Source organism: Culex quinquefasciatus, chromosome 3 (assembly GCF_015732765.1).
Source record: "Culex quinquefasciatus strain JHB chromosome 3, VPISU_Cqui_1.0_pri_paternal, whole genome shotgun sequence".
Classification (NCBI taxonomy): Eukaryota; Metazoa; Arthropoda; class Insecta; order Diptera; family Culicidae; genus Culex; species Culex quinquefasciatus.
The window spans coordinates 71,428,215-71,441,028 of NC_051863.1; positions in this window are offsets into that span (position 1 = coordinate 71,428,215).

Here is a 12,814-nt window from a genome sequence, read left to right on the forward strand (position 1 = left end):
CAAAACAAAACGTCGGCTTTCCCTTCTTCCCCAAAATTTGAAATTCAAATCACTCGCGCTAGAACTCAAGACACCTCCAAATTCGTCAGCTAAGCCCCGAAAAAAAAAAAAACAATTGCGCCAAATGACTTAGTCACGCACCCCGAGCAAGTTTCGAAAAATGTCACCGACACTCCGAAATAGATGGACGGCCTAGACCTTTCGCCGGGCTTAGGCCAAGAATGTGTCACACGTCATATAAGTTAAGCGAACTCCCCAATTTCCTGCTTCCAGTAATCTGGTCAATGTCAAGCCGTTCAACAAGGTTCCCAGCAGTGTTCAGCACAACATATGATTACACCACCCGTGTCATTCTGAAGATTGCTGCAAGATTCAAAGAATGCCGCCAGCTGCAGGTTTAATTTGCGAGGCACGTGAGGAGGGTTCTTCTACCTTTCGGGCTCGTATTGTTGGGTTGGGCTCGCCAAGGACAATTCTGCAGCATCAATCTGGAGCAAGTGACCTTTTGGTTCATCTGCTCCTACGTGTACTGTTGTCGTATGATATGAGTTTTTATGAGCTTACTGGTTTATGCTCCACTTTATTTGCTCCTCTTTGTAGCTGCAACTAAAGCAGCGTGCGATGGAAACGATCGAGAAGGAAATTTATGGCGCGACGAGTGCTGTGAAGGTAAGCCGTTGAAATACCTCGGAAAGCTTAAACAGAACATGAGCTTTACGTGAGTGGACGATCGATCGTTTGGAGCTTTTATGGTATAAACAAGCTCGCCGATTTGAAGTGTGTACGAACGTTATTCAAAGATGGCGTTTGGCTTCATTTGTTGAAATAAATTTGATCCACCATGCGTCTCCACGTAGTCTTTCAAATATGCGTTTAGCTAGATTGGTGAGGATCTGCACGAAGCACAGGAATGTCAAGTGAATTCTTAAAACATTTATCATAGTTAATAGGTTACGCAACTAGTTTTTTTCAACATGAGTTGTACATCTATCTAACAAGGCTTTTAGTTGGATAGTATTATGAGTGCTAAAAAAATCGTTTTTTTCAACGAGTTGCAAACTAGTAGTTTATGCAGCAAGTTGCAAAAAGAGGATTTTTTCAGCACGAGTCGTACATTTATCCAACGAGGTTCATCGAATTTCACCATTTGAGTGCTGAAAAGTAGAACTTTTCAGCATTTATTTTGAAAAGTGTTGCTATTCGATTGTGTTATTTTTGGTACAGAAAAGTAGGCTATTTCGTCGATCAAGAATGACAGGAAAAGTAAGTAGTTTCACGACGGAATTGCAAAAATATTTTTTATAATTCCGTTTTAATAATATGTACTTACTTAACAATTGTATAGTGACAACATACATTATCTCACAAAAAAAACAGTGCTAACAAGTTTATTATGGCACTCATTTGACCCAGTCGGCCTGGGTTCGATCCCAGACGGTCCCAGTGGCATTTTTGAGACGAGATTTGTCTGACCACGCCTTCTGTCAGACGGGGAAGTAAATGTTGGCCCCGGTCTAACCTAGAGGTTAGGTCGTTAGCTCAGTCCAGTTGTAGGAGAGCAATTCTCTACGAAATCGGTCTTTTTTCTTCAATTTTAATTTTTGTATTTTTTAATCCGGCTGAAACTTTTTTGGTGCCTTCGGTATGCCCAAAGAAGCCATTTTGCATCATTAGTTTGTCCATATAATTTTCCATACAAATTCGGCAGCTGTCCATACAAAAATGATGTATGAAAATTCAAAAATCTGTATCTTTTGAAGGAATTTTTGATCGATTTGGTGTCTTCGGCAAAGTTGTAGGTATGGATACGGATACACGGTAAAAAAATTTTTTTTTTATTTAACTTTATCACTAAAACTTGATTTACAAAAAACACTATTTTTAATTTTTTTATTTTTGATATGTTTTAGAAGACATAAAATGCCAACTTTTCAGAAATTTCCAGGTTGTGCAAAAATCACTGACCGAGTTATGAATTTTTAATCAATACTGATTTTTCAAAAATCGAAATTTTGGTCGTAAAATTTTTCAACTTCATTTTTCGATGTAAAATCAAATTTGCAATCAAAAGTACTGTACTAAAATTTTGATAAAGTGCACCGTTTTCAAGTTATAGCCATATTTAAGTGACTTTTTGAAAATAGTCGCAGTTTTCATTTTTAAATTAGTGCACATGTTTGCCCAGTTTTGAAAAAATATTTTTGAAAAGCTGAGAAAATTCTCTATATTTTGCTTATTCGGACTATGTTGATACGACCTTTAGTTGCTGAGATATTGCAATGCAAAGGTTTAAAAACAGGAAAATTGATGTTTTCTAAGTTTCACCCAAACAACCCACCATTTTCTATCGTCAATATCTCAGCAACTAATGGTCCGATTTTCAATGTTAATATATGAAACAATTGTGAAATTTTCCGATCTTTTCGAAAAAATATTTTTGGAATTTTCAAATCAAGACAAACATTTTAAAAGGGCGTAATATTGAATGTTTGGCCTTTGTGAAATGTTAGTCTTGATTTGAAAATTCCAAAAATATTTTTTTCGAAGAGATCGGAAAATTTCACAAATGTTTCATATATTAACATTGAAAATCGGACCATTAGTTGCTGAGATATTGACGATAGAAAATGGTGGGTTGTTTGGGTGAAACTTAGAAAACATCAATTTTCCTGTTTTTAAACCTTTGCATTGCAATATCTCAGCAACTAAAGGTCGTATCAACAAAGTCCAAATAAGCAAAATATAGAGAATTTTCTCAGCTTTTCAAAAATATTTTTTTCAAAATTGGGCAAACATGTGCACTAATTTAAAAAAATGAAAACTGCGACTATTTTCAAAAAGTCACTTAAATATGGCTATAACTTGAAAACGGTGCACTTTATCAAAATTTCAGTAAAGTACTTTTGATTGCAAATTTGATTTTACATCGAAAAATGAAGTTGAAAATTTTACGACCAAAATTTCGATTTTTGAAAAATCAGTATTGATTAAAAATTCATAACTCGGTCAGTGATTTTTGCACAACCTGAAATTTCTGAAAAGTTGGCATTTTATGCCTTCTAAAACATATCAAAAATAAAAAAATTAAAAATAGTGTTTTTTGTAAATCAAGTTTTAGTGATAAAAAGTTAAATAAAAATCACCAAATTTTTTTACCGTGTATTTTTTTTCCAGTGTAGTCCGTATCCATACCTACAACTTTGCCGAAGACACCAAATCGATCAAAAAATTCCTTCAAAAGATACAGATTTTTGAATTTTCATACATCATTTTTGTATGGACAGCTGCCGAATTTGTATGGAAAATTATATGGACAAACTAATGATGCAAAATGGCTTCTTTGGGCATACCGAAGGCACCAAAAAAGTTTCAGTCGGATTAAAAAATACAAAAAAAATCGAATGACCGAAATCCTAGAGAACTGCTCAGGAGTCATTTCTCTGGGTTCTATCTCGGTGGAGTCCCTGGTAGGTAATTTGAGTAACAATCCAAAGGTCGTCAGTTCGAATCTCGGGTGGAAAAAGTCTTGGGTGTAAAAAAAAAAATGGTGGGCAATTGCCTCAACAATCAAGTCTTCGGACACCTAGTTTCGAGTAGAAATATCACGCAATCGAGAACGCCAAGGCAATGCTGTATTTTCATTTGTATTTGAGTGCAGAAACGTTAAACTGTTCGCAAATAGTATTTTGTTTTCAGCACTTTGTAAAATCATTTCCAAATAGCCTACTATTTTGCAATCCCTGAAAACATCATTTGAATAGCATTCTGTAGTAAAACAACCAGATTCCCACATTCTGTGTTAGCGTCCATTTGTGAAGGCATTTTTTTGTTACAACTTGTGACTCACAAGTTTCAGGTTGAGTGTGAAAAAGTTTATCTTTTGACTCACAAGGATAAGATGTTTGGTAAATCTGGCATCCATGCTCCACAGCCCTTAAAAGAACCTTTACAACTTAATGTCGCCTCTAGACTGAGTTAATCTGAAAACTTGCATAACAATATTTGTTCGTCCAATGTTAGCATTTTATAACAGAAATCGTAAATAAGAGCATTAAGAAAAAGCAACGTTGTTATAAATTCTGTAACATTCTAAAAAATAGTCGAAACTTTTAGCATTCTTCTGCAAGTTGTTCCCTGGAACACTATCTATGAGCTCGTAAGGTATCAATCAAGCTCATATGAATTTAGGAAGGATGATAATGCCCTGATATACTCTAATATGACCCATTTTGTTACATTTTAACATACTTCTATGTCTGGATGATTGAACTGTTCTGACGATATTAAAATTATTTTTTTTTTAATTTTCTGTTAGACGATATAAATATTGAAAATATATATGAAAACAAGCCTTACCCGACAAACTTTGTCTTGTATTTTTTCGTTTCTTGACGTTTTTAGCTCGTTTGCATTTTCAGCCTCCTGTGATCAAAATTTGAGTTTAAGTAAATTTCCCCATACCATGTGCAGAGGTTCCGGAATCGGTCATAAACCTTCCTTAGGGTTACACGATCCGACGTTCCGTGTTCAACTGAATCGCGTTCGAACAAAACCATCGAAATTATTTCTTATTACATTATTAAAAAAAAAATAATAATTTTGATTCCAATTTTTAAGCAAATATAGTCGTTTAGGAATGATTTTTTTTTTACATTTACAGCAGGAGACCTTGGCAACCCTTAATAATCAAAACAATTATTCCAACAAAAGACTACATAAACCTCGTGACGAAAAAAAAGCATCATGAACAAAGCGCCATGTACATTCGGCGAAGAAAAACGAATCATAACAAAGCGTCCCCCTCAATGACAGCAGGGTGATATAGACGTTGGTGATTTCAAAAGAAGTTATGTTTGTTTTTCTTAAATAAAACGACGGAAATAATGTTTTATTGAATTTGGATGATCAAGTAGCAATGAAAGCAACGTTTTTCATCGTTTGTTATTATTAGAACATCTTATTTTGCTTTTATATTAAAAAGGGAATTGAAAATGGATGCTCAACATTCAAATGCGTTTTTCTCAAAACGCATGGTTTGTACATGATGCTTTTTGAAATGTTGGCGTCGAATTGATAATTTCCAGAACATATTTATCATCCTCTACCTCATAGGTATAGGAAACCATGAAAACCATGATACAATTTCTTGCTGAAACAACCCCTTTTTTTTTGTTCAAATCAGCATGATTGTGCCGGTTGAGCCCGTTTTGATAACCGAATCACGAAAAAAAATTCACTGTCTTATTTTTGATTGTCAACCCCTGAACTACGCTAAATTGATTTAGAATTCTTAAATTCAAGATGGTGGCCAAAATGGCGGTGATGAAATTTGAAATATGTAACTATTTCATTTCGTTTCATTTCGTTTATTTGGTTGCTTTAACAAATACATTGGTGCAGTTGTTATCCTGAGCTGAGATATGGACTACCCTTCAATAGCTGATTTATTCTTAACGGGGAGAGAGTTTACTCTTACTAAGGAGAACGAATTGGACAGAGAAGGAAAAAAAATGCAAAAATAACCTTCGAAATAGCTAATAGATGTGGGATAGTTAGAGGAAAGGAGGCGTTACTTATTCTAAATATGTAACTATTTAAATTTGACTAAAATGGGCTCGCAGAACTCGAAATTGATGTTAAAAACAAGAAAATATAAAAATAAGCAAAACAATTCGCTCGTGATTCGTTCGTGATTCCATTATCCGAGGTCCCAAACAAACCTTCGGATAATCGATTCTGGACTGTAATAGGAAAATCGTTACCATCAACACGTCTAGGATCGTGTGGAGGATACAATTCTAAAGAACTTTAAGAAGGAAATTTGACAAAATATTGTCGGGGAATCAAGCATTATTTTATCTTACATCAAGGCAATGATGGTCGTTATCTTAAAAAGTAAAAAAAAAAATCTTTCCCAGTTCCTGAGGGGAACACCCTTGAAGAGTATCGGGGCCGGCATTTACAAAGCAGATTCAGTGGTAGTTTCATTCTCAACCTAATGTTAAGGTTTGTTAACATGCCATAGGTCATGTTAAGGTCCAGTTTGTGACGATACACTACCTTCCCTTTACTAAGCAATCGATTCCAGAAGGGAAAAGATCACCAGTTGTGTTGGTCCGAGCCGGGATTTGATCCCCGATCTACCGCTTACGAGGCGGAAGCGTTACCACTGGGCTACGTGGCTTGGTCGTTATTTTAAGTCAAATTCATTTTAAATGATTTCAAAATGCGAATTTGACGCCATATTTTGGCACTAAGCATGTGAGACCTGCTTATCAGCATGTAAAATAAATACATTTTACTGATTTTCAAATTTCGCTAATTTTTTTAGTATTTCATCACCGTCATTGTGGCCGCCATTATGGATTCAAAAATTCTAAATAATTTTAGAGTAGTTTAGAGGTAAAGCTCAACAATCAAAAATATGACAACGAAACAAAATCGTGAATCGATTATCTGAAGTTTCGATTATACGAAGTGAAATTTTGCCACGGCCTTCGGATAATCGAGTCTGGACTGTAATCGCAAATGCCGTTGGAACAACAACCTTTATTTGGCTTAATCCACTCTTGTTACCAAGGTTTTGTTTCTAAATAGCCCAAGAAACTTGCTGGCCAAACTTTAGTACTATTGGAGATTTTCTGAATCGGATCCTGCTGGTTAGAATTGGAAATTGCCTGAGAAAAAGTGAAAATTGAATTCAAGCGTCACTTTGGTGATGCTTTGGTATGGGCAATTCTTTTGAAATACGTCACTCCACAATGAAATGATGGCCAATGGTTTGAAAAACATCAATTGATCCATCCATCAGCCATATTTAAATAATTTCCGTTAAGAGCACTTGAAGCAATTCACCACTCCTCAACGGAAGATGCCAAACTTGGCACCCGCGTAAGTTCAATGCACTGTGCGCCACTCTACAGTCCGCGGTCCGGCTGAAGTCGAAGTTCGACCCGCCAGCTAGGCTTCACGAACGAAATGTAAAACAAAACTGGAAAAAATCAAGTTCCAAACTGCATGCAGGTCCAGTCAGCAGTCTGCGAACAAAGTAAAAGCGAAATCGGCGAAACCGAAAGTGAGCTAGAAAAAAAATCAGCTCCAACAGCAGCAATTCTTGAAGATCATTGCCGAGGTCAAACGGCGTCGTACTCGGCGGCGTCGTTCAACTAGTTGGAGGTGTGCTACGCGAGATTTGTCGCGTTTCCGAGAGTGGCCGGTTCGGAATGACGAAGCATTTAAGGTTGACTGGCTGGCTGATGCTGAAACGGTATTTCAGCTAAGGGCGGTATTGTCTGGTTTAGCGGTACCCCTTCCTCGTTGCCAACTTCGAGGAACTTCAAGATGTGTGTGTGTGTAGTTTAGGATCACTTCCTTATTGAAACGGAACATTCAAAATATTCCCCGCGGCGTGGCGACTCCACGCGCTGAGTCAATTGAGTTGACGCGCAGAGAGGGTTGAACTAACGGTATCAACGGGGATTAAAAGGTTGTGTGCCTCTGGTACAAGGTGGTATGATTAAACTGATGCAATCATTGATTTAATCTTGTATAAAGATGAAAAGATTATGAGTCCCAAGCTTATGATAATTTAAATTGATAAGTTTTTGTTTAACACTGGAACGCCCAACGCTTGTCCAACATACACAGACGCCCAAGCCTCCCAAACAAGTTGGAACGGTAATTTTAACTCGCTGGTTCTCGAGCATAACTCAATCAATCGGGACGATTCTTGTTTCCAGGGATTTGTAGGAATGTCTAAATGATCCTAATTTTTTAAGATCTTGATTTGAACAAATCTGTAATTTCTGCGACCGAAAACATCGTTCCACCTTTTTTTAATGACTGCCTCTGCGGAATTTTCGGCTTTTTTAAACGCGAAAAAAAAGTTGGAACGATGTTTTTGATCGTAAAAATTACATGTACCACACATATTACATTCTTGCAAAAAAAAAAACAATTTTTAATGATCGATAACAATACTCTCTACTTTTGGCGAACAGTAAATTAGTTCCACTTTGACAGTTCAAAATTGAGGCCGTTTTGCGAACCACTATTCAGCACCAAATCAAAAAAATGTTGAAAAGTGTTACTTTTCGAAACAAGTGCTGAAAAGTTCAACTTTTCAGCACCCATTTGAGTGCTTAAAAGTAGAACTTTTCAGCATTTATTCTGAAAAGTGTTGCTATTCGATTCTGTTATTTTTGGTTCAGAAAAGTAGGCTATTTCGTCGTTGAAAAATGACAGGAAAAGTGAGTAGTTTCACGACGGAAATGCAAAAAATACTGTTTGCTAAGAAAGGCCTCGAAGTAAACTTTTATGATTGATTTTAAAATCCAACTCAAACCCTTTGTGGTCGTACAACAGGTCATTATTGTGCTGATAAAAAATAAGCTTTATTGTTGTGAACAATAGAAAAAAAACTGGAGGAACATCTTTGGTAATGGGTAATTCTCCGCCAACTCACACGAAATCGGGGAAAAAAATGCCCCGACCCCTCTTCGATTTTCGTAAAACTTTACTCTAAGGAGTAATTTTGGCCCCTGATCATGAATCCGAAGTTCATTTATCGATATCTCGTAACGGTGGACTTTACGACGCCTTTCATTTTTTAGGGTTTTACCTGGGTAGAGAGAATGCGTAACGTGATTTTTGAATGATCCCACTTTGTTTACAACTACAAAGTAGGAGGCTGTTAAAGCACAAGCTTGACTTTTTTCTTATTGATAAATGAGCTGTTTATAGTAGTATGTGTTTTATTTTGTCTAGATTTTGACATTTTTTGCTGGAAAATTGTGTGTGTTTTCATGTTTTGATCTGGTAGAATAGGGTTTTTTTTTCATTTTTACGGGTGACGAAGAACTGTGGCGAGAGTGTCATTCTGCGATGTCGCAGATAAATTCCCTGTCTGATTTTGGAATCCTGCAGCTTTTCCTGGTCCAGCAAACAAACATCGCTAATTCTTGCGAAGCTCATCCAACGGAACCAAACTATAAAGACAGCTTTTGGATGGGTACAACCGCATCGACTTCATAAACAACTTCCATTCATAATTAAAAAAAATGACGATCTCGTCTTTAGCTTTCTTAAGATTTCTTGACTTCAACTCCAAGTCCACACATTTTTCAAAATCATTCTTGCAAAAAAAAAAAACATTGTTTTCAATGATCGATAACATTACTTTCTACATTTGGCGAACAGTAAATTGGTTCCACTTTGACTGTTCAAAATTGAGGCCGTTTTGCGAACCACTTTTCAGCACCCAGGTTTTTACTATGAAACGTTTTTCAATAATTTGTAGCTTGAAATCGTGAAGAGATTGATTTAGTGTAAAATTGGAAGTCTGATTTGATGGCTTGGATATCAAGATTTTGACCATTTTTGACCAGTTTTTCGATTTTTTAACCCCTAAAACTCAAGTGTGTGCTTTTGATAATATTTTTTCGGAAATTTCAGCTAATTTTGCAAAAGAATGACTGGAACGATTGTTGTTACTCGTTCATTGCTAGATTTTTTTGTTTTTTTGCTCTACAACTTTGTAGAACAATGTTACACTCTGAAAAATAACCCTGCAAAGTTACAAAAAACACGTAATTTAAATATTTTTTTTTTCTAAATTAAAAAAGACCATTCATGTCTCACGATTTTTGACAGTTGAGAAACAGGAAATGGATGCGATTTCAAGCAATTTTTTTTCGGAATTTTTAGGAGTCCAATTTTACACAAATTTCTATCTCTTCACGGTTTCAATCTACAAATAACTGAAAATCGTGTCTTAGTAAAAATCCAGAAAATGAAAGGAGTCGTACCGCCCCACCGTCACGAAATATCGAAAAATGGACTTCGGGATCATGATCAAGGACCTAAATTACCCCTTATAGCAAAGTTTCACGAAAATCGAAGATGGGGTCGGGGCAACTGCTGGGTGAGTTTGCGTAACACAAAATTAATTTGAAATGGATAAGAATATGTCTGTCATTTTTTTAACTTTAAGGGTACACAGCAACCAAGGAAGTTGTTTTCTTTTTATCCCACCGGCAGTCGCGCACGTGTACTTTGTACACAGTTTGTAAGGGCACTTGTAAGAAAGGCGAAAACACGCGACTTCCCGAATGTTATTTTAAAATATTGTTGAACTTACGTACTCAACCTCTGGTTGATGTGTACCGTTAACCCTCTACTGACCATTTTTCCGATTTTTTTTATTTTTCCCATGATCAGGAGGTCATTTTGGGCAACTTTTGTTCTACGAAAAGCTTTGCGTCTCTTGTTTTATGTTTTTCTTATTTCATTTTTACTACCGTCAGTAGGGGTGACTATGGGTCAAAAAACGATACACTTCTCGTAATTTCTTAAAAACAAAAACAATTTAAATATCATCGAAAATCTTTCAACGTAGATTTGTTCTTAGATAGTTTACAGACATTTTCTAAAAATATGGTGGATTTTGATGAACACTACCTTAAATGCCAATAGTTTAAAAAAATTACCTAATCTCACGACTTAGAGGGGGTGACATTGGGTCAAATGAAACTAAAATGATGCTCAAATACAACGGTATGGTAAAAACAATTCATCCAACAGTGTTTCTTGTTCGAAGGAATCGTATTGACATGCTACAATGTTTGAAGTGGAGATTTTCAAACATTTGGGTAGTGTTCGAGCAATTCCAACAAAAATATTAGAAAAATGATTTTTCGAGAGGTAATTTTTGGCCAAAAACGTACCTCAACTTTAGACAACTGCCAAAATAACAGGATTTGTTTTAGGAACGAGATTTTTTCAGCGAAGTCAATGTAAGATGTCACAACCCTTTTAACAGAATCCAGTTTCATTGAGAAGAAACTAAGAAATGGTTTGAAACTAAAGAAATGGTAAAATCCGTTAAAAATCACTTTGACCCACTCGCACCCCCAGACCCAATGTCACCTCCACAGACGGTATTTCAATTTGCATTTATCTTGTTGAGTTTATGTTTGTTTTTGGTAGTATTTTGCCTATTCTTCTACCATTACATCATCATTACATTTTGCCTTTATAATTTTTCATATTTTTAAGTCTCTTTTTCAATGCTTTTTAAAGATCAAAAATTGGTTGAAAAAATGGTTTTTGGCGATTTTTTAAATCGAAACCCATCTAAAGGGTGGGTTGGGTTGTAGAAGGTTGATTAGGACTAAACCCTCAAATTTTCGACCAAACCATCGTCGATGAATCAGCGTAAACTATCCCCAACATCAATAAATAGCTAAAGTCCCTTAGAAGGGTACTCTCTCAACCACACATCGTGATCACCGGCTCACCACCATTCCTTCTCGTCGTATGGTCACGTGACGGGAAACAGGTTCTCTGGTTGCGGCAGGTTCGCCGGCGCGCGTTCTCGGGCTCTCCAAGTTCTATTTGCGTTTCTCTCCTTTTCCATTGTCGAGCATGACCTTGACAATCCGGTAACCGGTTTGCTATCTTCCGGTTCGATGCCACAAACTCCATCAAACGAGAATATTCTTACGGAAGTTTGGGATAACCCGCGCAGGCAGCAAACGCCGTGGCCGGCAACAGCAACACCGGCCAGGGGGGTTAAAAGGCATGGTATGACAATACACTACACACAAACACTGTGCAAATATTGTGTTATTTTTCTGTTTTGTTTTTTGCTCATTTTTTGTACAACCAGGATCTGTGCGCTGAACATCGATACCGCGTACTTAGCAAGCATACACGATTACGGTGTACTTGCTCTGATGCCGATGATCGCTCAGCATCCGAGCTTCGTGCTTCAATCAATATTGGGTATGTGTTCTGGATTGGATCGAGGGGGCATTTGGGTTAAAATAGATTTGTATATGAATTGAAAAAAATGCTAAGAACTTTAATACAGTATTTTTTGTTATTGCTAGTTTGTAGATTTCCAACACATCACAATGCCTCATCTTTTGACCTTCGTGCATTGTTGTCACTCCTCATAAGAAAAACAATCTTTTATTGTTATCTTGACACACCCTGAAATTTTCTGTAAGTACGACAACTGGCCAAAGGAATTTTAAGTCAAAATGCGTTTGACACACGTACAAGCCTGACTACCGTACTAAATTCAACGAAACTTGGGGACATTGTTCAGAATGGTCAACCAAACATAACGTGTTTGTTATTGTTTACATTGCGTGCTCTATGTTTTGTTCATTCAAGGTCAAACATTAAAGCGCATTTTTCTCAGAACGTCAAAAGGCGACGTGTGTCAAGATAGCACGATAGCGTCGATATACTATTGACTGAACTAGTGCTGTTAATCAATGATTCAACATCAACGCTGTCGTTGATCGACATTTCAAAAGGGAACATTACTTTTGTAAACAAGAGTGTATCCCTTTCACTCACATGACAGTCTACATAAGGTAAGAGCGGGATACACTCTTGTTTATAAAAAGTTATGTGCCCTAAAGAAATGGAAGGTATGATTTTTATTTAAATTAAAACAAAAGATTATTAACAATTTTACCCCACACCTGCCAAAAAGGAAGCACACAGACAAAAACAGCCAGTTCCGAAGCCGTTCTCGTCAGAACGGTTCCTCCTTCCCGTCTGCCGTTCTCACCGCACCGCCCCATCCAGAACTCCATTCTAGCGCGAGACTCCGTTGTCTCGCTATGACGCGTCCCTTCGTCCGTTCACGATATCAGCCGGAGAGGAGACGACAACAACGACTACTACTACTAAGTTGTATCAACTATCCCAGCAAACAACAACAACATCAACAAAAGTACTAAAAGCGTCGCTCGTTTCGCGAAAACCTGCTTCGACGATGATGGAGGCGTGTTTTCAT